Source organism: Podarcis cretensis, assembly GCF_951804945.1.
Source record: "Podarcis cretensis genome assembly, chromosome: 7".
Classification (NCBI taxonomy): Eukaryota; Metazoa; Chordata; class Lepidosauria; order Squamata; family Lacertidae; genus Podarcis; species Podarcis cretensis.
Window position 1 is genome coordinate 57473409 of NC_137176.1, and position 24100 is coordinate 57497508.

A 24100-nucleotide genomic window follows, 5' to 3' on the forward strand; every position below is an offset into this window, starting at 1 on the left:
ACCTTCTCCTTTGTGATGTATAAATAAGTTGTCTCATGCCATCCAATATTTAATAGGTGAAAACAGGTAAATTTGCAGTTAGTGCAATGTTGTAGTGATGGACCAATTTCAGTTGATTTGGAAGTGAGCTCAGAAAATGAAACTGTTGTACAAGAAAGTTTGTGATGACTTGCTTTTTCCAAGCCGTATGTCAAAATCAAAAATCCCACCATGCTGTGTTCTGTGAGACCAGGGGTGGTGGGGCAGTAGCAAGGACACCCTATGGGATGGCTTCTTTGTCCTTTCCAGGTGCCTGTAGCACTGCAGTGTCCATGTCCCAGGGAGCCTGAGAAACTGGTTTCTCCAGAATGCCTGGATCAATACTGACATTCGGAACAACATTGGTTGTATCCAGCACTGCTGTTCCACTCATGCAACAAACTTCTGTTTGCGCAGCAGAACTCCACTATCTCTTCCTTTCCTTGCAGCCTCTGCACACTCTCAAAATCTGCTTCAGAAAGTTGGAGAAAATTCTGAAGCAGATTTTTTTTTTTTTTTGCTTGGAGTAGGGCAGAGAGAGAAAAAGGAGAAGTCAAAATGCATGAGTGGACTAATAGTCCAAATCCCCAAAACTCTGCATAAGATTTAACAGTTCTGGATAACCATTAATACACTTGCCTCCTATATAACTATGGTGCTTTTTAAAAAGGCATTTTAAAAAATACATTGAATTTTCCATAAGGCTCACCGCCACCATCTAGTGTCACATTGTGTATTGCACTTAAAACACACTTAAAACTGTTTATTTGCAGCTTTATAGCTGAGTCCTAAGACATGCCCCCCATGTGCGGATGTGTTGGGAGCCCAAATTGGAGTGGGAAACTTTGTTACCATGCTTGCTCATTACAGAGGTCTCTATACACATCTGAAATCTACTTCTCTGTGTTCAGAGATAAAGCCCTTCTGGAATCCCAAAACCTAGGGGGAATTCTGCTGAAGTGCTGGGTGGACTTTTGTCCAGCTAAAGGAAGCAGTGAAATAATGATTCAAAGAGATGTGCTATAGTAGCAGGACATGATGTGTGTAGCAGAAATGGAAAATCTATGAAAATTTGGAGTGCTCCCTTTGCACAAGTATGCGTGCTTGTTTTAGGCTCTCACAAATATACTTGCAAATCCAAGCCAAGAGCTACAGAGAAGTAAGTGTGCTTGTGTGCATACACTATTGGTTCAGCTCTGGGAAATATACATAATAGATTCTGCTACATAAATGATGCCTGCCTGTCTAGGAAATAATAACTAGGTTACCAGTTATGTGTCAGTCAGATGACTTACTATGAGCAAATGTACGTCAGTCTTAGAGTCTCATATAGGAAACAGACAGATTTTTTTTCTAGTATAGTCCCCAGTCCTTTTAATAATTCTTCCTCCACAGCAGCAATGCCAGATTAGAATACTTAAATCAGTTGAAAAACATCATAATCAGCCAGTATTTAGTAGGCAATAAAGCAGCAGATAGAATAATGAATGTGACCAAATGGGAAGAAGTGACAGCGCTTTTCAATTAATCTACTTTGGCAGCCAAACGAACACTGCATAAAAAATTTATGACTGCACAAACAAATAACAGGAATACACACACAGTAATAATTGCTGATGGAGAAGAAGTAAAAAGTAAATGTTCTCAGATAAGTAATGTAGGACATAAAAGGACCCCTGGATGGTTAAGTCCAGGCAAAGGCGACTATGGGTTTGTGGTGGTCATCTCGCTTTCAGGCTGAGGGAGACGGTATTTCTCCACAGACAGGTTTCCAGGTCATGTGGCCAGCATGACTAAATCACTTCTGGCACAACAGGACACTGTGATGGAAACCAAAGCACACAGAAATGCCATTTACCTTCCCACTGCAGCAATACCTATTTATCTACTTGCATTGGCATGCTTTCAAACTGCTAGGTTGGCAGGAGCTGAAACAGAGCAACGTGAGTTCACTCCATCGCGCGGATTCAAACCACTAACTTTCTGATCGGTAAGCCCAAGAGGCTCAGTGGTTTAGACCACTGTGCCGCTGATGTCCCTTAATGTAATAGTACTCTCATGAACATGGCTTTTTTAAAAAATAAAAGATACACAGACTGAAGTCAACTAACATGTAAATTGGTTACAAAACATGCAGTGGTGCTGTGAGAGGCTTAGTGATAACTGTCACCACAGTTACATGCACTTCAGGTTACTTACGCTTCAGGTTACAGACTCTGCTAACCCAGAAATAGTACCTCGGGTTAAGAACTTTGCTTCAGGATGAGAACAGAAATCATGCTCCAGCAGTGCAGCAGCAGCAGGAGGCTCCATTATCTAAAGTGGTGCTTCAGGTTAAGAACAGTTTCATGTTAAGAACGGACCTCCGGAATGAATTAAGTACTTAACCCGAGGTACCACTGTACATATTGTTGCACTGGCATCCATCTGTCTTGAAACATAATGGAGTCTGCCTCTGGGGGTGAAGTCGAACCACTGTGTTAGCAACACCTAAGTGACCTCCCTGGAGTGCAAGCCTGGGGAGTGTGTGAGGAGGTCCTGGGATCCCCCTTTTCGGCCTCACTGCTGTAGTCCTAAGGAAAGCAGAGCAATACTTTTGGCACCAGCTTGGCTGCAGGAATTGCTGGAAGGAGCCGCACAACCATCCAACCATTTTAGGCATTCCACTCTGGATTTGTGTAGAGTTTACTCCTTAGCCTTTTGTCCTCCCAAAGATATTCTTCAAGGCAATGAAGGTTTAGGATCTGCATTTTCCTTCTCCTAGATGAGCTACCTACCTTCCCAGGTGGGCAAGCCCCATCTGTCCCTCACTTCCTTTTGCAGCACATGCAGAAACCACCTTCTTTATATTGGACCCACTGCTGGCATCGTCCACTCAATCTGCCAGAGTCTGACTTTGCATTCAGGGAAAGGCCCTAACTCACCAAAGGTTTGAAAACCATTGGCTATCCTCCCCTGGTTTAGCCAGCCAGTCAAAGCCATTCCCAGAGTGTGGCCACTGTTGCATGTTGACAGCTTCTAGTAGCCACCAGTGAGAGTTGAGTGCAGAGTGGGTACCAAAGCTGGACAAACTACCCCCGAAGGAGCACAATGTGGCCTCCAGCAGAGGTACTACCCCTCCCTTAACACCCCCCCACCCAATACATGTACACAAGTGCTTAAGGAAGCATGTCTGCTGTTCATAGCGGGAATCTTGATTGTGAACCTAGTACAGATGCTGCAAGCACAACTGCTTCATAAAACATAAAGTCTCATAAAACATAAAGTTTTCCTGTTAACGTTTTAAAAACCAGTTTGTTTGTTTTTGAAACCTCATTGATTTGTGGTTTTACTATAATTCAAAATAAATGGGCTGTATTCAGTTGGTGTCCTTCTACAAACGCAAGGTGTCCCAAACCTCCCAAAAGGTTTTTTGGTGAGGGGAATGGGAACTGACAAAAATCCCCTCTCGTTGATTAGGGTAAACTACTGTGGCTTTTTTGGGGGGGGGGGACGCGGGTGGCGCTGTGGGTAAAAGCCTCAGCGCCTAGGGCTTGCCGATCGAAAGGTCGGCGGTTCGAATCCCCGCGGCGGGGTGCGCTCCCGCTGCTCGGTCCCAGCGCCTGCCAACCTAGCAGTTCGAAAGCACCCCCGGGTGCAAGTAGATAAATAGGGACCGCTTACTAGCGGGAAGGTAAACGGCGTTTCCGTGTGCTGCGCTGGCTTGCCAGATGCAGCTTTGTCACGCTGGCCACGTGACCCGGAAGTGTCTCCGGACAGCGCTGGCCCCCGGCCTCTTGAGTGAGATGGGCGCACAACCCCAGAGTCTGTCAAGACTGGCCTGTATGGGCAGGGGTACCTTTACCTTTACCTTTTTACTGTGGCTTTGGTGCTAGGAAGACCAATATGATTCTACCTAATCGTTTTAGAATCTGATGAAGGTTTAGAATGTGTTCCAGGATTAATAACTTTGCCACATGAATTTATATACTAAGGGTGGCACAGAGCTAAAGAATAGTAACCAAACACTCTTGCACCCTGGGACTTAATGAATGACTGAACATCAGTGGTTGTTAGAGAAAAAGAGTGAGTGTCAGTTAATGTTGTGCCACAATCAACTTCAGTTAATTATAATTTGCACACATGGCTCTAAGTAAAATGGGTTTCTTGCAGAGCAGCTCCTTTCAGGAAAAGAGGACTCATATATTCCAGGATATAGATAGATTTGCAGCCTTCCATTTGTTCTTTGCGGGACCTTGTCTCTAATAAACTCTCCAGTCCTTATGGATTTTGATCCTATGCTTGCAGGGTCCTTGCCTCTGCTTTGTCTGTGTCAATGAAGATTCAACACTAGAGGCTTTGGCTGCAATAATTTTCCCCTACACACACCCTTTATAAGGATATCCAACAGTAGGGATGGATTCCCCCCTTTTCAAGTGCTTTTATTTAAATGTTTTAGCACTGTATGTTATTCTCATTCTGGTGTCTCTGAGCAAAAGGCTTCTAATTGAGTGTGTGTGGAAGCTGTAACAGGCTGCTATCTGAACGATTGATTTTTCTTTGTTGATCATCAATAAACTTCAGTACATGTCATTGCTGTGCTCCATTATAGTACAGTGGTACTTCGGGTTAAGAACTTAATTTGTTCTGGAGGTCCGTTCTTAACATGAAACTGTTCTTAACCTGAGGTACCACTTTAGCTAATGGGGCCTCCCGCTGCCTCCGCGCGATTTCTGTTCTCCTCCTGAAGCAAATTTCTTAACCTGAGGTAATATTTCTGGGTCTGTAACCTGAAGTGTCTGTAACCTGAGGTACCACTGTATTGATTTGAGGAGAAGGGATATGTCAGCAAGAAGACAGGCAAGGTGTTTGGTATGTTGTTGGGTGGGTAGGTGTGTGTTTAAAAAATGCTGATAGCTGAATGTCACACACATGTTTAGCAATTGCTTTCTGCATTCTCATCACTCACACAGGGGTGTTTTAAAATAAAGACTTTGATGGTTCTTTTAGGTTGTACATTGCCTTACCTTTTTAGATGGACCATCTATATTTTGTTCTCTGCAGGAGCAGCTTCTATTAAAAGAGCTGTTCCTTTGTTTCCTTGCACTGTCTTAATTGAGCCTTTGAACTGCATTAAAGGCATGCAGTGCATATAGTCTCCAATAAGATGTATATTTTTGAACTGAATCTGCATTTGAATACCTTTAGTTACTTCCCACCACCACCTGCACACATAGGAAAAAGTCTGTTTAAAAAGAAAAGGGAATATATTTGCAAGTTTAATTTCCCTGGGGAGAAGTGGGCTTTTCAGAGCAACTTTGATATGTTTTCCCTTTATTTTCTGTGTAACCTGTGGTTTAATTCCTATTCACATTTTACATTCATATTTGCATGATAAAAGAGTGCCACATCTTTTTAAAAGTCCCCTCTTGAAAGTCTGAATTGTTCATGAAGAATCCAAAGAGCAAAGCAGAAATAAAATAAATCTCTCTCGAAAAAATTACCATAATCTTCTAACATTCACCATTTTAAGAGATCCTGCCATTGTCTTTTGTAAAGCAAATGAATAATAGGGCTTGGCTGTTTTCATGGCAGGAGCATCAGTGTGATTCTGTAATTCCTTTCTTAATGGAATCACCTCAGTGCTGAAATTTTTGGCCTCTGTGTTAAAAACATCCCTCCCCAATGTTCCCCACACTCAGTAATATAATTAGGACCTTAACATCTCAGATATGGGGGGGGGACACCAGTCCATATCCCTTACAGGTTACAGTTAGCAGGTAAGCAATGACAGCAAGCTGCAGGTAACTTTGTGCCTTGCTGCCCTGCTAGATAACATCAACATTACACTGAAGTGCTGTTTATTTCACCCCTTCATTGTTAGCAGCTAATAATGTGGAAGAAAATGCCCAGCAAAATGAATAGACCAAACTTCTCAGATAACTGATAACTACCAGATGTGCTTAGGGTAGGGCTAGGTAGGCTTCTCCAGTCCCTGCAATCCCTTCCAGGGATTACAACCTGAATAAATTATGGAGGGAGGCACAAGCAAGCCCTACCCCACATAATCAGTCACACGATGTTGTTCAGGGACACCATTTGAATGGAAATGCCAATCAACTTTGGGGCAGCCCAGCCCTCTCAAACATTTTATTGGGAGAGGAGTGCAAAGACCCCTTTGGCCCCTAGGAGCTGGCTCCTTTGATCCCTTCAGAAAGTTGCTTGAACAATGCTTGCATTTCAGGTTCTTGACTGACTACGTTGCCATGTTGTGAACTTGAATCCCCAGTATATATGCACTTCTCCTGTGTTTCAGCTTTCCTCCTCTCATTGTCCTCCCCGCAACTTGACCTCGGACCTTGGTCTCTGGATGTCAGGGACTGGCAGGACAATCCCATGACTGCAGCACGGGGAATGAATCCTAACAGTGTGGTGCCAGTGTGGTAGCTGGATACTGATGAGTGGGCTCCTGGAAAAATGGGGTTGGAGAGTGACTTGTGGGAATGGATCAGTGATCTGGGACAGCCTGCAACTGCCAGGAAGATAGAGGCAGAGGCAGAAGAAGCTGCAGGATTGGAGAGTAAAGAACAGGTGCAGAAGGAAGGAGAGATAGGTCAAGCTGGTCTTGAGTCAAGGGCTTGCACACTTCCTCATCCTTCCCCCACCTCTCCTGCTGTATTGTCTCCCAGGACCAGAAGAGGAGGAGCAAAAGCAGGCTGGATGGGGGAGATACATAAGCTGAGGTTGGGGTGTGTGGCCTCTCTTATTTAATTATAGATTTACTTACTGTCTTGTTTAGAAACTATTTTGACCACAAGTGGAAGTTGCTGCTATTTGCTTTGTGTCTTTGCAGTTTTGAAATTATTTATGAGCAGAAATCTTTCTTGTAATGAATACAGTAAATTGATTTGTCGGTAGATGTCCTTTTTTCTGTTGTGATCATGTATCTTTACATGATGGCATCATTAAGAGAAAGGAACAGTGAAAGTAATTTTAGATTTGGAAGTGGAAGCAGCTATTCTTTTTGTTGGTGGTGGGGTTTCTTGTGCAGTGACATCAGATATAGTTCTGTATTCTGCATCACTGAAGCTTCACCAACAAAGGAACATCATTCACATTTCACACAGCAGTGGCCAAATAGCGTATTTATAGGTGTCGTGAGAAGAATCTTTGTAGCAGTGTATTGTTAATGGATACAGTGTCATTCCAGTGGATGTTATTTAGTTTCAGTGACTTTTGATTTTAGGAAGGGTCTGCGCAGCATAAAGAACAAGGCTTTGGAAGCATGAGTGGTAGATTGGTACTTCTGAGCAGCAGCAACACTGTTGATTTTGCCCAAATGGGAAATTTGGGATAGGTTGAATGCCTTTAGTCCATAACAGAATGACAAGGATTATTGCATTAATGTGCAGCTATCATGTGGACGTACAATGGCAGTGACCGAATAGGCTAGTTTATTCCAAATCCTGTTAATCCAGGGTGTAGCTTCAGATTCATGGCATCTGTGTTTAGTAATCTCTTTCTAAATTATCTAAAGGCCTTTTATGTAACTGTTATGGCAATAAACAGTTCAGTGTGACAAATCCCTGGCTTAAGCGGCTGGACGGAGGATGTGTTCTTTACTGCATCTGACTGCCTGTGAGTTATTCCTCGCTGGCTCTCACTCTGCAACCTGCTTCAGTCCCTGATTTAGATACTACTTTATGGCTTAATGTGGCTTCCTGATTTCTTGCTCTGGTAGTTTTAGAAACCTAATATCTAGTTTCTGCTTAGTTATTACACCTTGAGACCTAAACATAGTTCTGATTTCCCAGTTTGGAGATTATCCTGAAACACACTAGACAAAAGGCTGTAGGGACTTCCGGGTTAGCGCGATCCGAGTAATGGCGGATTCCCTCCGAGCTCCGGAGGGAATCGGCTCCATTGCAAATGGGTCTCACCGCGACGGCGACGCGGGGACCCTTAGAAACCGCAGGCGCGGAAGCCTGCGGACTTGGTGACTCGGCGGGCACCTAAAGCGCCCCCCGACCCACGAAGAGCCTTTTTAAAGGCTGCGGAGAGGGTACGGGGAGTGGCGTGGTGCTGTGAGTAGACCGCTACTGCAGTGGAGCGAAGCCGCGAGCCATGGCCGGAGACCGCTGACTTTCTTCCCTGAAATTCGGACTCTAATTAATCCGTGAGTAGATTGGAATTTGGACTTTAAAAAGCTTATCCTTGAATTCGGCACGATCGGGGGATGTGCTAAAGGGAAGTCCGCACCCCCCTGCCTACAGAAAATTTAAAGCAAAGATCGGAGAACTAAGGTGGAGAGTTCTTTCCTTGGAGTTCTGTAAAAGATAAGATTTGCATGAATTTGACAGAAGAAGATGTGTGCTGGAGAGTAAGAGTGATTTTTTAGAAGTTTGTCTTTTTTGAACCCCCCCAGACCCGGGGGTGTCCTTTTACGTGAGCTGGAGAACAAGGAACGAGGAGTTTGACAGCTGTCAAAGGAGCTGTCAAACGGGCAGCGAAAGTGAAAAACTCTATTATTTAACACTTTTTGGACTTAATTTGTTACATTCGAACTAAAGTGGTTGGAAACAAAGTAGGGAAATAACAAAGTAAAGGACTATTGGAAAAGATTACTAAGTAACTAGAATCCCCCTAGGGGAAACATTGAAACATTGCAATGGCTGCAGATGGAAAACTACAGGCAGAGCTAGAAAGAATGTTTTTTCTTGTGGGAAAACTGGAGGAGCAGACTACGGTCATGAGTAAACAACTCATAACCTTGAACTCTAAAATAAATGACTCTGCTGAAGGTACAATGGATTTGACTGGGGAAAAGTCTGCAGCTGAATCAGAAGAGATAACTTCGGAACAGGGGGAGAGCGAGCAAGGGCTAGTACAGATGGAGACTACCAACCACAAGCCTACATTGTTAGAATACAAAGAAGAAGACCCTTGGATTACAAATCTGCGAAAGATGCGAAAGAGGAGGGAGGAAGCCCCTGGAACATCTGGAATACCTGATTTTAAAAGAAATAAGAAATACGACTGGGGCTTCCTATTTGAGTATGGACTGGTTGATCTTCTGCAGCAGCTGGTGTCAAGTACTTTGGATGGAAGAAATTCTGATGAGACTGAGCTGAAATTTCCCCGAAACCTGAGGACCAATGAGGAGGGTTACCAACAAGATCGGCAAAGAGAGACTGACAAGGACTTAAAGGCCTCAGATGTGAGGAACCCAGGCTAAAAACTGTTGTTATGGATGGGGGGACATTTGGAAGGGACAGAAACCGGGGCTGGGGGGGGGGAAAGGAGAATTTGTTTTTAAATCTTTATGACTTTTGTGTTTGATTATTATGACCTATTTTTAAGATTAAAGGGAAATTCGTGGAAGGAACTCGAGACGACCTTAGGAAAGGCTTTAATGTTTTATAAGAAAATTGGATAAGTAAAATCTGGCTAAGTAAATGGTTTTTTTTAAAAAAAAACATATATATATAGATATAGTAATAATACGCAATGGATGAGAGATTTGAATTTGCTGAGTTAATGTAATTGAACTAGGATGTATGAAGGGGGGATGGGGGGAGGTCAAGAACTGGGGTTAGGAAAGTAAGGTTATGAAATTTTTATACGTGTTGTCTTTGTCTTTGTGTGTGTATGTTTGTCTTTATAAAATGTGAAAATTTAATAAAAATATTAAAAAAAAAAAGACAAAAGGCTGTAGGTTGGCTTCACATATGGCTTTCTGAAAGTGGAAAAGTCAAACATGCATCTGATCAGAGCCCCCCCCCCGAATTTAAAGCATGGGAAGTCCCAACAAAAAAATTATAATCTAGGTTGAATATTTGGACTATTTGATATGTATTTGTATAATTTGGAACATTCAATGTGATTTGATTGGATTGTTAAAATGGGAAACTTAATAAAAATGATTTTTTTTTTAAAAAAAGGGAAAAGTCAAACATGCTAAACCAGACCTTAGAGTGCCTAGGGCAGGCATACCCAAACTTGGATATCCAGATGTTTTGGGACTACAATTCCCATCATCCCTGACCACTGGTCCTGTTAGCTGGGCATGATGGGAGTTGTAGTCTGAAAACATCTGGAGGGTCGAGTTTGGGGATGCCTGGCCTAGGATATTCAAAAGTGCTCCAGAACACCTATGTCACTGTACAGAATTATTACTCTCAGTTAGATTTCTGGGGAATAAAAACCTTCACAAAGTGGATTTCAACATATTTCATAGAGTAAATAATAAAATAATAGAAACAACAATCCATATTTAATACATAATTCATTAAAATAAATAATAAAGGAGTGGCAGATGAAACCTTAGTTAAAGGCACTAAAATTAACCAATTGCAGATTGGAAAATGTAGATCTTTAAAATCCTCCTAAATGCTAGTCATACATATTACTTGGATAGTGCTTATTTCAAAGATGTGCCACCACAGAAAAGGTCCTACCCCTAGTACACACTAATCTCACAGTTCTCACCAGTGGCCCAGGGAGCAGGGCCTCAGATGATTATCTTAAAGCTTAGGCAGGTACAAGTGGTCCTTCAGATTATCTGTTCTGAAGCCATTTAAGGTTTTAAAGGCTAATAACTAGTGCCTTAAAATGAATAGCTAGCCAATATAACTGGGGTAGAATAGGTATAATGTGATCCAAACACCAGTGTCCTGTGTTATAGTAGCAGCATCCTGCAGTGATTGTAGTGGACTGGAAATTCCTCATTCTTCTTTCCAGTGATCACACTGTATCACTAATCCACCAAAGGACTCGTTTCAGCACATAAGCAAATGTGCAAACAGGAGTACTTTACTTTGCAGGAAATGTGATTGTTCATGTTCATCTTTTCTGTGATTCTTCGCATGGCTGTTTGTATAAATATTGTTGCCGTCTTCCATCTGGGTGTTTATGTTGAAGGAGTCCTTCTTTTGCTTACAAAGGTACTTTTCATATTCAGTGTCATATAAAATATACCTTTTCCCCCCTTAAGTTCTCAGAAGTATTCTTTTTTCGGAAAATGGAGAGATTTTCAAAGGACATGTTAGAGCTTTTGAGGATCTGCCTTATACCCTCACTGTCTCTTTCCACTTGGCTAGTTTAAAACAACTGACATTTTAGATCCATCTCCCTGGTACAACAGAATGGAGAGAATCTTCCTCCTAAAAGACAAGAATAGTGTGGAATCTTGCCAAGACTTTGAGATGTTGTACAAAAGCATTACAATTACGCAAGGCTGTAGTGTATTTAAGGACTTGGTTAGATTCATGGTAGTTACTTCCAGATTTGTGATAACGCAACTGTGAAAGAGCAATAGCAATTCTCACTGTATATCTCTAGCACAGTAAGATTTGGAAAATTGCCATTTTAGATGAACGTATGCATCAAATCCATGTCATCAAAGGACAAGTAGAGCTAGGAGCTTTTTTCTTTCTTTTTGGGGCAGAATGAAGTTGACTGACAGCACAAGGACACTTCCAGTGCAATATGCAACAGTTTGGAAAAAATAATTTAAGATTGGAGTGTGGGGGGAGTTACCATCAGTTCATGTTATTTATAACCCCTTAGGCTCCTCTGTCTGTCAAATATGATAAAGGTGGTTGCCTTCTTCTTTACTAGATCCATAATGAAACTGAAACAAAACTGGACCAATAATGAAATATTTTGTTACATCAGCTCTCATGCCATGCAACCATAGTTGTTAAACCTTTTCTCTTATTCAGTTTGTTTCTTGGTATTTCTGTTCGATACAAATAAATAGCTATAGTTCTCAACAACACACCCACCCACACACCTGGCTATATAATTTTTTAAAAGTCTGCTTTCACTTAAGTTTGGAAACTGAAAACAACCCCCCCCCCCCAAATACCAATGGTTAGTTTTGGGCTGGTTTTTTTAGGCAGCCTTTGACACTCAGAATTAAAAAAAAAATGGGTGGAGGCATTCTAATTTGTTCCAATTTAAGTTGCAGCAGATCTAAGAACACATATCTGGTGGACTGAATCTAGAGGAGGAGGGCAACCAAAATGGTCAAAGGCCTGGAAACGATGCCTTATGAGGAACGGCTAAGGGAGCTGGGCATGTTTAGCCTGGAGAAGAGGAGGTTAAGAGGTGATATGATAGCCATGTTCAAATATATAAAAGGATGTCACATAGAGGAGGGAGAAAGGTTGTTTTCTGCTGCTCCAGAGAAGCGGACACGGAGCAATGGTTCCAAACTATAAGAAAAAAGATTCCACCTAAACATTAGGAAGAACTTCCTGACAGTAAGAGCTGTTCGACAGTGGAATTTGCTGCCAAGGAGTGTGGCGGAGTCTCCTTCTTTGGAGGTCTTTAAGCAGAGGCTTGACAACCATATGTCAGGAGTGCTCTGATGGTGTTTCCTGCTTGGCAGGGCATTGGACTTGATGGCCCTTGTGGTCTCTTTCAACTCTATGATTCTATGATTCTAGAGCCCCTAGTTTGAGATTTAAGCTTTTCCTGTTTTCCCCTGAAGCTTATCCTACAGAAACCTTAGGACAGCCTTTGCATGCTGGTTTGGGCTGATGGGAGTTGTATTCCAAAACATCTAGAGACCACCAGGATGGTGAAGGCTGCCTTAGCATATACTAGAGGCCCATGTGGCATTTATCTTTTCTCTTCTTTCACAAAAACCTAAGCAAAAATGGATTTGTGCCCATCCAGATAACTGAAATGCCTTTACATTGATGCCTAAAGATGCTTAGCCTGCTTTGTGGTATAAGGAAGCTTATATCAGAGTTTTTAAAAAACCCTTATTTCAGAATCATTTGAATTATATACATTAGTCAGTTTTTCAAAATTTGAGCACCTTTCGTTGCTGTGTCTTTCGCAAACCTTTGGCTGCAATGTTTTTCAAGATAAATTGCCTTGCCTGAAGTCATACATATAAGATGACAGTGTTTGATTTTACACCTGCCGACACCTTGTCATGTTACATACTCAGCATTAAACTCTATAGTTCCTGAGTGAAGCAGATTGCATAATGCTGAGCATGATATACTGAACAGTCTAATCCTATGGACCATTACTTCCTGTTTTCCCAGCTTCTGCGGATTCCAATTTATATCAGTCTGATTTTTTAGAAGTGCACAAAATTCTTTTCAGTCACTCCAGTTGCTTTCGAATCAAGAAATAAGCCTCAAATATAGCCACAATGTGTGTGAATATTAATTTGGCAATATCCTTCCACCTTCCAATTTAATGAATGTGTTAAGCTCAAATGCAAAACCACGTCTATTTAACTGGTCAGAAATGGGATATGTGCCAGCCAAAAATGTTGTCAGTTCTGTGTAGACTGCAAAGCCTTTTCAAAACTGATTTTCCCCCACAAAGTCTAAGAAAAAAACAAACATGGAAGTCAATAGAATTTCTACCTCTCTTTAAGTCTTAAACATGAGAGCTGATTCACATATCCAAACCATACTTACTTTCTCCACATGATCTTTTATAGCAGGGATGAAGAACATGTGACTCTCCAGATGTTGTTGGACTCCCATCAGCCCCAGCTAACCCAGTCCAGTGATCAGGGGTGATGGGAATCTAGGAACATCTGGAAGGACAAAGGTTCCCCATCCCTGTTTTATAATATGAATACACAATTATGTAGTGGGGAGGAAGTGGAACAAGGCAGTACCAGCTTAGAAAGGTGCTATGATTCCTGTGACCATGGTGGGTAGGAGTAGGAAAGACACTTAGATGGTCATTCTATGCAGCTTGTTTGCTGCATAGCACATATGTGGTTTGCTATGCAGCTTGTGGCACTGTAGTCTAAACCACTGAGTCTCTTGGGCTTCCTGATCAGAAGGTTGGCGGTTCGAATCCCTGCAACGGAATGAGCTCCCGTTGCTCTGTCCCAGCTCCTGCCAACATAGCAGTTCAAAAGCACACCAGTGCTAGTAGATAAATAGGTACCTCTACAGCGGGAAGGTAAATGGTGTTTCCGTGTGCTCTGGTTTCTGTCACGGTGTCCCATTGCACCAGAAGTGGTTTAGTTATGCTGGCCCAGAAAGCTGACCCGGAAAAGCTGTCTGTGGACATGTTCATTTTCCCTACTATCTGAAACTGGCCAATCTCTATTTTACACTGTGTGCATTATGCACTATTTTATCTCTTCTTTCCCCCCTTTCCCCCAGATGTGTTTAAGGTGGTGGTATAACATCATCTTCACACCCTTTCACTAGTTTCCTTACACTTTTTCCAGTTTTCACTGGATTCTTCCTTCTCTCTCTCTCTGAAGCTTTCCCATTGTTTCTCTTTCATACTACCAAAAATTAAGGATTTCCTGACCTAGCATGATGATGCCAACATTATATATGCACAAGCCTTTTCTCATACCACCTTGCCCAGCAGGAAAGCTTTTATTGGGGATGGGGAGCAGAGAACCTGACCCCCAACTCTGGAGACAGGCCTGAGATACTCTACCTCTTGATCCCCCTCTTTTTTGCACTTTTTAAAAACATTGCTTGAAGAACATCTGTGTGTACACCACTAATGAGATCCACCCACCATCTTAAATTACCCAGAGGCACCCTGAACACTTACTCAGAGGCCTTCATGGCCTGTAAATCCCTGAATGGCCTTGGTCCTGTATACCTGAAGGAGTGTCTCCACCCCCATTGTTCAGCCCGGACACTGAGATCCAGCGCTGAGGGCCTTCTGGCGGTTCCCTCATTGCGATAAATGAGGTTACAGGGAACCGGACAGAGGGCCTTCTCGGTAGTGGCACCCGCCCTGTGGAAAGCCCTCCCTTCAGATGTCAAGGAAATAAGCAGCTATCTTATCTTTAAAAGACATCTGAAGGCAGCCCTGTTTAGGGAAGCTTTTAATATTTAATGCTGTATTGTATTGTTTTTAACACTCTATTGGAAGCCACCCAGAGTGGCTGGGAAAACTCAGCCAGATGGGCGGGGTATAAATAATATATTATTATTATTATTATTATTATTATTATTATTATTATTATCACCCCTGATGCTTGCTCCCTAAGATCAGAAGGAGGAGTGAAAGTATGGCTGCATTGGGCAGAGGAGATGGTTTATCAGCAGTAGCAGGGGGTGGGGTGGTAGTGCTTACCTGACCTCCTATCACCAGCATCACTGCAGCTTATGGGGAGGCAGACAATGCCAGCACAGTTGCAAACACACCAGGAGTGCCAGATTGGCTTCACTGGAGCCTTTGCAGCAATGCTGGTGACAGGAGGTCAGTTGAGCCCTATTCCCCCACCAACTCCTACTGCTTCACAGTGGACAACGTGTTTGCACAGTGCTGACCTCACACTGGATGTTGCTTTGCTTTGTACATTAGAAGGGCAAGGTAAAATTGTTTTAATTAATGAGTCTAAATAAATCAAATTACTGGAAAGCTTGTACTAAAAACAGAGCCAAAATCTGACTGTTCACTGAAACACCCGTCTAAGCTTACTGAGCTAATGCACTGTTATTTACAGATTTTTAAATCTTATAATCATCTGTAGACCTTGGGCATGCAAATCAAGATTTTAGCGTTTCCTTCTACTCTCTTTAACATGCAAATACAATTTAATCATGTTAATATTATATTTCCCTCCCTAGAATTAACCATAGAATTATCATAATTAAGAGGGAGAAATACTAATAAAGCTAATTCAATTCCCTTCCCATTACACTGGTGTTCCCTGGTGTATATTTTCAAGAATTTTATTATTAGCCTTAAACTACAGCTTTGACCATATTCCCACGGAGAAAGTGTTTTGAAGCCTAATTGTTCTCACTGTAAAGACTTGTGGGTTGTTGCTTTTCATAGGGTAATTTCATTTATTTGGGTGACACCAAAAATGAGAAGTTTAGAATAATACGATTTACACAAGATTACATTGGCAAGTTTAACAAATTACAGCAACTTGTGGTTAATCTTACGAGACCAGTATATGAGAAAACTGCTAGACCAGGTGTTAGCAAACGCTGCCACTTGAAAACTTCCATTAATGAACTTCAGTTCACCTGCTTCTGGAATGTAAAATTCACGGTTAACACTATTTGTCCCATCATATTACTTCAGTTTAACATTGTGGGGTCTTGGTAATTACACTGTACAAATGGATTAAATGATACCTTCACAAAGAGATATTTTACCTCTTACTTTCAGTCTTCTTCAAATCAGTTTTGTCATAATAATTGCAGGTTAGGTGGCAATTAATCATTGTAGAAATAAGACTTATGGAAAGAGAGAGAAATGAGAAGGCAGACATCAAATCTGGAATTGAGCTAAGCTACAACTTTATGCCAAGGAGCATGGCAAAAGAACCCAAAAGGTTGTAATATGAGAAGCTACTGTTGAAGGGAGTCAAAAACTCTTAATACACTACACAAGCAAATACATGGTTTTTGTGTGCCAATAGTTCAACAGTGTGCCAACAGAGCAGGAACTAGGTTGAACTCTAAAGTGAGGCTGCTGCTAGGATTTGCTGGATATATAATAGTGTCCAGGAAAGACTATCAGATTGTTCTCAGACAATGGCTCTCACATCCTGGTCATCATCTGGGATGGAATCTACACACATATAAAAAATTCTGTGAAAATGCTTTTTAAAAAAACATCCTAAACAAACCTCTCTGGCTTCCAGACAAGCACTCCTCTTACTAGCACTAGATTTGTTGCTAGGTCCAAGAATATCTCCTTTATTGAGGACTGAAGGTGGAAGGGGAGTCTACTGCCAAGTTGGGAGTCCATGTGCGTGAGGGACAGTCATTGTGTCTATGAAACTGAGTAAATCCGTTTGCTTAACTCTGACAGTGGGCTGTTCATAGGCCCCACAGCACTGCAGAGTCCCACTTGTCCTTAGATAAGGTGTTCCGGGTTGGGCAGGATTCTCAAAAATTAGTCTTCTGCACTGTCCCTCTGGCACTGCAAGCTTGACATTTGGAAGTCTTGTCACCCAATGGGGAAAGGCAAATGAGAATTTACTCAGCCTTTGCTGGCTGTTGCCTGCCTTTAGCATCCTAGTCAGCAGAATCACCCAGCCCTGTGGATGATAGTCTATCCATAATCTTTCAGGGGTGAGCTGTCAGGGACTGGTAGGGTTCTGAGGAGTGTGTGGCAGAGGCAGGGGTCTGGAGGCTGGGGACGAGCAATTTATGAGATTTTGTGCCACGCGTGAGGCAGGAACCCGGCTGAAGGAAGGGGAGGAGTCTGAGCAGTCAGAGATGGGGGAGAGGACACAGAATGTGTTGGAAGCAGTCAAATCCCTGTCATCCTCTGCTACACTGTCTCCTAGAACTGGGAGGGGCTTGAAGAGGCAAGTGCAGCCTCCCATGTAGAGGAAGTCACCAGTTGCTTGGGCACACTCCGTCAGACAAAGGTACTTAAGCCCAGGATGGTGGTGGCCCTACTGTTGCTTCAACTTTTCAGCTGGGGCATAAGCCTGGCAAAGTTAATGCCAGCTATGTATTCATCAGAAGCATGTGTGTGTGTGCACCTTAGGACCTGATATAAATGTGTGATTTTGTCAATAAAGAATTAAACTGCCAGACATTTGTCCTCATTAGTTGAGTGTGCTCAGGGCATGATCCTTCTAGAGTATCTTCACATGTTCCTTCACCTGGGAGCCATTCCCACATCAACACTGCTCCATCTGTCACAAGAAGGGATCAATCCACCTTTTCTTGCTTATTTTCTCCAAAACAGTTTCAATAAGCATTGGAATCCATCTAGAAAGAGCTCACATCCCATAGGGAACAACACCCTTTTTAACTATTAGGGGTTGCCTTGCATAATGCCTGGTTTGACCAATCACCAGCTCTCTAATGTGTAATGCTGGTGGTCTCACAACTGACCCTTCTTCTTAGCCACTTCATGGCAGCAGGATTCATAGCCCTCTGCCTGGGCAGCATCTGCACGCAAACAGTTTTCACTTCAAAAAGAGAGTTATTGGTGTTAATTGGTACAAGCCAAAGATCTGCCCCAAGTCAATCTGGTGAGATGTACAACTCAAAACTTGTTTGTGTTACTCTTCCTACAGCAACTCATGATGATTGGCACATCTCACTGCATGCCCCTCCTTCCAAAACAGTGGACAATGATGCCCAACTGGTATCTGCAGACTGTCAGTACCCACTTCTAAGCCCAGAAGATAAGACTGCCCACAAGTGACACCCAGTTGGCAATGAGTCTGCAAGCCTTGGTTTTTCATAGTTGTAGAGTCATTTTTTTCAGCAGAAAAAGTTAAAGCGATATCTCTGAAGATTTAGGTTGACCTTATATATAACAGCCTGGAATAATTTTATGTAGAAGTGAAAGACAGGGTTAGACCTACCTCATTATAATTCAAGCTAGAGCAAGAGTTATAGACCCCAAAGGATCTTTTCCGTCAGATGAATGTAGTGTGAGATATTGGTTAAAAGACACTAAGTCATCCCAAAAGTGCAGCTGCCCCTAAGCTACTGACTGCTTTATGAGAGCAAATTACTTTAAAGTCATTGCTTACAGTCTTTTGAACTATAGGAATGTTCTAATCAATCAGTCATCACACAGCAATTGATAAGTAATGAATGATCTTGAGTGATCTATTTTCCTATTACTTAAAGCTATTTTTCTAATGAACAAATATTCATGATGTCACATCCTGCAGCTACCAGATACTCCCTTCTTTAGTAGTGAATTAACTTAATTAATGTGGCTGAGGAAGCAGATGATGTATGTGTATTGAATCCTTGGAGTTACATCTCTTAGCACCAAGCAAAAGCATTTCTTTTTGTGTGTATTATCTGTTTTCTTAATAAATCTCCATTTATATATAGACAATTATTTAAAAAGCAAAGCTACACATAATTCATCATCTTCTTAAATAATAATACACTCATAATGTGCAATTCATTAAACCAATATTAACAAATGGCATGGTTTCATAGCCTGCAGTTCTAACCCCGGTTAACTGAAAGTAATGTTGTTGTATACCTTAAATCTGGATTGATATTTTGGCACATAGGTTATATAGAATAAAAAATAATAATTCAATAGTAATAAGAATAACAACGTTAAAACAAATTCACCCAGCTCACCCACCCAGGTTTCTCCTAATGTATACCATCAGCTCATAGGCTTACTTTTCATCAAAATTGGGGTATGCTTTATCTTAAGTGAATGGAAACAAATTTTCCCTTAGTAAAATAGACTTTGCTTTATACTGTATTTTTCGCTCTATAGGACACACTTTCCCCCCTCCAAAAATGAAGGGGAAATGTGTGTGCGTCCTATGGAGCGAATGCAGGCTCCTTGGCTTCAGTGATAGCAATGTGAAGCCTCTGAAGTGCAGAGGGAGAGCTCCCCCCACGCTCCAGAGGCTTTGCGTTGCTTTTGTTGAAGCCACCTGAAGCCCCTGGAGTGCAGGGAACTCCCGCTGCACTCCGGGGGCTTCAGGCAGCTATCCGCAAGCCTTCAGAGCACAGCAGGAGTTCCCGCTGTGCTCCGAAGGCTTGCGGATAGCCGCCTGAAACCTGGAAAGCGAGAGGGGTCGGTGCACACTGATCTCTCTTGCTCTCCAGGCTTCGCTTCACTGGAGAGGCGCTGCACAGTTTTCCCTCTCTGTGCAGCACCCCTTCAGCGAAGCGGGGGGAGAAATGGAAGGGGCTCCATTTCTCCTGCCGCTTCGCTGAAGGGGCGCTGAGCAGAGAGGGGGAGATTTCCCCCCCCCCCGTTCTCCCCTTCCTATGGTCCGGTGCGTCCTATGGTCTGGTGCGTCCTATAGAGTGAAAAATACGGTATGTGGCCACAGCAATATTCAAATAGTCTTCCGTTTGGTTTTAATTAAAGGTAAGAATGATTGTTATATAAAAATATTAGATCATAGGTATATTACATAGGTAATATTACATAGGAATATTACATTTCTTTCATGTTTACTTTTACTTGCCTTTTATGTAAACTAAAAAGTCGCAGAAACTGCAACCTTTCCTCATAGGAGAGTTGCCCCATATCATTTTGATTGGCCTTTTCTGAACCTTTTCTATCCCTGTAATATCCCTTTTGAGGTTAGGAGACCAGAACTGTACCCAGAAGTCCAAATGCAGTCACACTGTAGATTTGTATAACAGCATTATGATACCTGCAGTTTTATTTTCAGTCCTTTTCTTAATGATCCATGGCACTCATGTTTTCACAGCTGATGCACACTGGGTCAATATCTTCATTGAGATGCTTTTGTGTTTGGGGTGGGGCACAGAAATAAGCAGATGCTCCCTTGCTGATTGTATTTCTGATGCTGAGGAATCACATTTTACAAGTACTCAAAACTGCCATTGTTAGGTGTAAGTCTCCAACAGAATGCACATCTTGGTTGAGATCACTGTGCATAAGGAGATGTGCAAGTGCCATGGGCAGCCGCTGGATAGTGGCAACAACATCACTCATTACAGGTAATTGACTAAGGAGAAAGTTACTTCCATTGTTTTAAATAAAATGGTCATCTGTCATCCCCTTGGCGACAAGGATTTATTGAAACAAAATGCCTCCTTCAAAATGCTTGTTTTCAGAAATGTAAACTATTATACTAGGGCAGATGTAAACTCCGGGAAGCTTTCCAAGTACTCAGTTGGCTGTATCTGTGTTTTGAATTCTTAGAAAAGGTATTTTAAAAACCTAGAAGATGCTCACAGTCAATCCTCTTGTATGATCTCCACCAGTGCTTTATTCTGGGGGTACGCAGGGGTACACATACCTCTAAACATTTTTTTAATCTAAGTTTGACTTCATTGAGCGGCAGTATTTCAATATGAATAGGAAAATGAGAGTACCCCTAAACATTTTTTTAGAAAAAAAGCACTGGTCTCCACTATATTTCATAATATTATTTGTCTCATTGGTCACTGGCTGTTCTTACCAATTATGTGCTATAGTTTAGAATAGACATCCTTCCTCTAAATTACTTAAATGGAAAGTGGCACAGAGACACAAGCTAATTTCTCAGGGAAGATCAGAATGAGTAAAGACGTAGAAAGCAAGAAAACAAAGTGGAACATGATGCCTTTTGTTGGACTGGGCATAGGGGCAGGATACAAAAGCTCTTTGAAATGCAGCAAAAGTGTTTGAATAATTTCCCAGCATTTTTAACAGCATCTCATCTCATACTATGGACATCTGCAAATGAGTTTACCCAGTGGGATAATGGTGTGTTAAAGTAAGAGGAGCTATGTGGCATAAGGGGAGGCTGTCACCGAATTCTGTGAGTTAGCTTTCTGCCATACGTATTCTGTCAAGTAGCCAATGAGTTTGTTCCACTAAAATAGGAAGCATTGTTTTCATAAACATAGGGCAGTCCACCCAATCTTAAAACTACAATTTACTTCAGTGGGATTAAGAATAAACAGAGGGAAAGAGAACTGTGGGCTCAGAGACGGATGGTATCTGCTCATAAGAATAAAAAAATACTGCTTCTGGATGAGATCGAGAGTCCATGTAGCCCAGAGACAAGGAACCTCAGGCCTAGGGAGCCAAATGCAGCCTTCCAGCAGGCCTTTCAGTCTGGTCCTCAGCACCCTGCCCAGGCCACATCCCTCTACCGCTACACACCACTCCCATGCCACCAGCTGGCTTTGTCTTGCACCCTCCTTGAGTGTTCATGCCTGACCAAAATGTGTTACTGAATTCTGAGGATGCTTCTAGCTTGCCCCAATGGGGGATAAGAGTGCATGCTTAGGGAAGTTTTTAATGACTGATGTTTTAATGTATTTTTAATCCTTGTTGGAATCCACCCAGGGTGGCTGGGGAAACCCAGCCAGATGGGTGGGGTACAAATAAATCATCATCATCATCATCATCATCATCATCATCATCATGCAATTGTGTGTAGAAACTAGCCTACTGTGCAAAGGTAAGATTCACCATTCTTGCTTTGCCCATTTTTGCCTCAGAAGCGAATGTGACCTCTGGATTGAAAAGCACCCCTGATGTAAGCCAAAATTCTGTTTCTTGCAGTGGCCATCTAAGTGCTGGAGTTCACATTCTTTGATGGAAAGTTTAGCTACATCACACATTCAGGGTCCCTGGGAACCCTATCTTCACTTACCCTTCATGATGGCACTTTCAACACCAGTAGAGTTGATATTTCCAGATAGTTCTGGAATTATGAAGATGAGGGTTTTGAGAACCCAAGATATCTAGCTTTGGCCTCCTTTCTTAGTAGCCTTGGCTGTGGGGTTTTTTGGTACAACATGCCCTTTCACCAAATTCACTGTCCATGTACCCATATTTCACCGGACATGGCAGTAATATGATACAGCCTAATACTACACATCTTGTTTGAATTAATACTCAGCTGGTTCTATGCAATTGCTGAAAATGATCAGTCACTATCCTGTCTTCTAATGTGACGGAGATGTGGAGGAGAAAAGTGTTGATGTTTCTAACTTAGGAGTCTTCTTAAATTTGTTTAAAGGGCTTGTGTATAATATATGTGCCTGTCATTCACTAATGTTTATAATGTTAATGGTAGACAAGTGACATTGGGGGTTAGTAGTATCAGTGCTATGGACATGATATTCATCTTGTTGCAGACTGAAGTAATGATGATGAGTTTTTCTAATGGATATCAGACTTCATTATATGCTTTAAAATGTTGTTCAATTTTGTTTTCCGTTTTTGTGTATGTGTATGTGTAAGGTTGCATAATCTTGCTTAGAACAGTAGCCTTGATACAAATGTTGAATGTTGCATTTTTTAAAACAATTTTTTAAAAGTGTGATTTTGACATCTCATTCCTACATATATGTATTTTGAAATAAATAGCTATAAGCGTGTTTAGGAGTGTAGCCTGAATATGATTTTTCCCCTTGAGGGTTTTCAATTTAATTTTTCATTAAAGGTAAGTTTAATGCTGACAAACAATTAGAATAACAATCTGACCATATGCATATTCAAACTAAATACAAAGAATCCTAATCTATAACGATGGCACCCCATCTTTCCAATGACCAATATTTCTTTTTAATTGGTGTAATTTTCCCTTGATTACACATTGAGCAAAAAGAATGTAGTAAAAAGTCCTTGACCTAATTACTGTGATACTTTGAACATTATCATAGGATATTATGATTTTCAGATTAGTCTTAACAAACTTTAAAGGTTTATTGAGTAGTGATTGATATATCACTGTATTTCTGGCCAATGCCAATTTTACATGTGTTCCTTCATAAGTCTGTCCTATCTCATTTTTGCATTAACCTGTGATGTTTAAAAAACCCAAAATGGAAATTTTTATTTAAATATTGACTTAAATACATTTTTTTAAAATCTCTGCATATTTCTAAATGTATATTGTTTTCAGTTGCACATTTCTATGCACTTTGGTATGGGCTGAGCCAAGAATTGTATTTAAAACTGCAGACCAAACTAAATTCTCCTCCAACCCTATGAGTGAACCACCAGAAGTAGTATATCAAATTAAGCACACATGTGTGAGGTGTAGTCCACATGCACTCCAGGGGCCATTGTTTGTTATGGATGTGAATGTTTTGGATTTTAAATGTTTCCATTTCCCCATTTTCAGTACTGTACTAGAGTGATCCCTACATCGTCAGCAATGCAATGGCAGCATATCGATGTCTTATGGTGGTTGTTGCTCTGCATTGCTGTTTCTGCATTATTGTGGGAATAGTCAGCCACCAAAGGGAATAGTTAAGAGTAGTTTATATCCAGCTTCTCAATACTAATGACACTGTGCAAGGGAGGAGAAATATTCTGTTGTTAATAGCACTACAATGCACTATTAAGTGATGAGAATCTAATGAGTCAATCTATCATTCTAATGAGGCCATCTGATCTGAACACTTCACTGTTGAAGGGTTCATTTTCTTCAATGGGCTTTATTCCAGCAGATCATTATCATCATTTTATATAATTTATTTAACACCTATGACACTATGGGCACTCTACAAAATGTAAAAATAATCCAGTTAGCCAGCTCATGAGGGGAAGAGGAGAGAATAGGAAGCAGTAATACAAGTGTGTGTGTGTGTGTGTGTGAGAGAGAGAGAGAGAGAGAGAGAGAGAGAGAGAGAGAGAGAGAGATGGATGGGTGGATGGATGGATGCATGCATGCATGCATGGAACAAGT

General features: G+C 41.6%; 1 protein-coding gene across 3 annotated transcripts in view; it reads left to right on the plus strand.

Moving 5' to 3' along the window:
* Positions 1 to 24100, plus strand: part of NKAIN3 (sodium/potassium transporting ATPase interacting 3) — a 205442-nt gene that overhangs the window by 118474 nt on the left and 62868 nt on the right. The window lies entirely within an intron of this gene.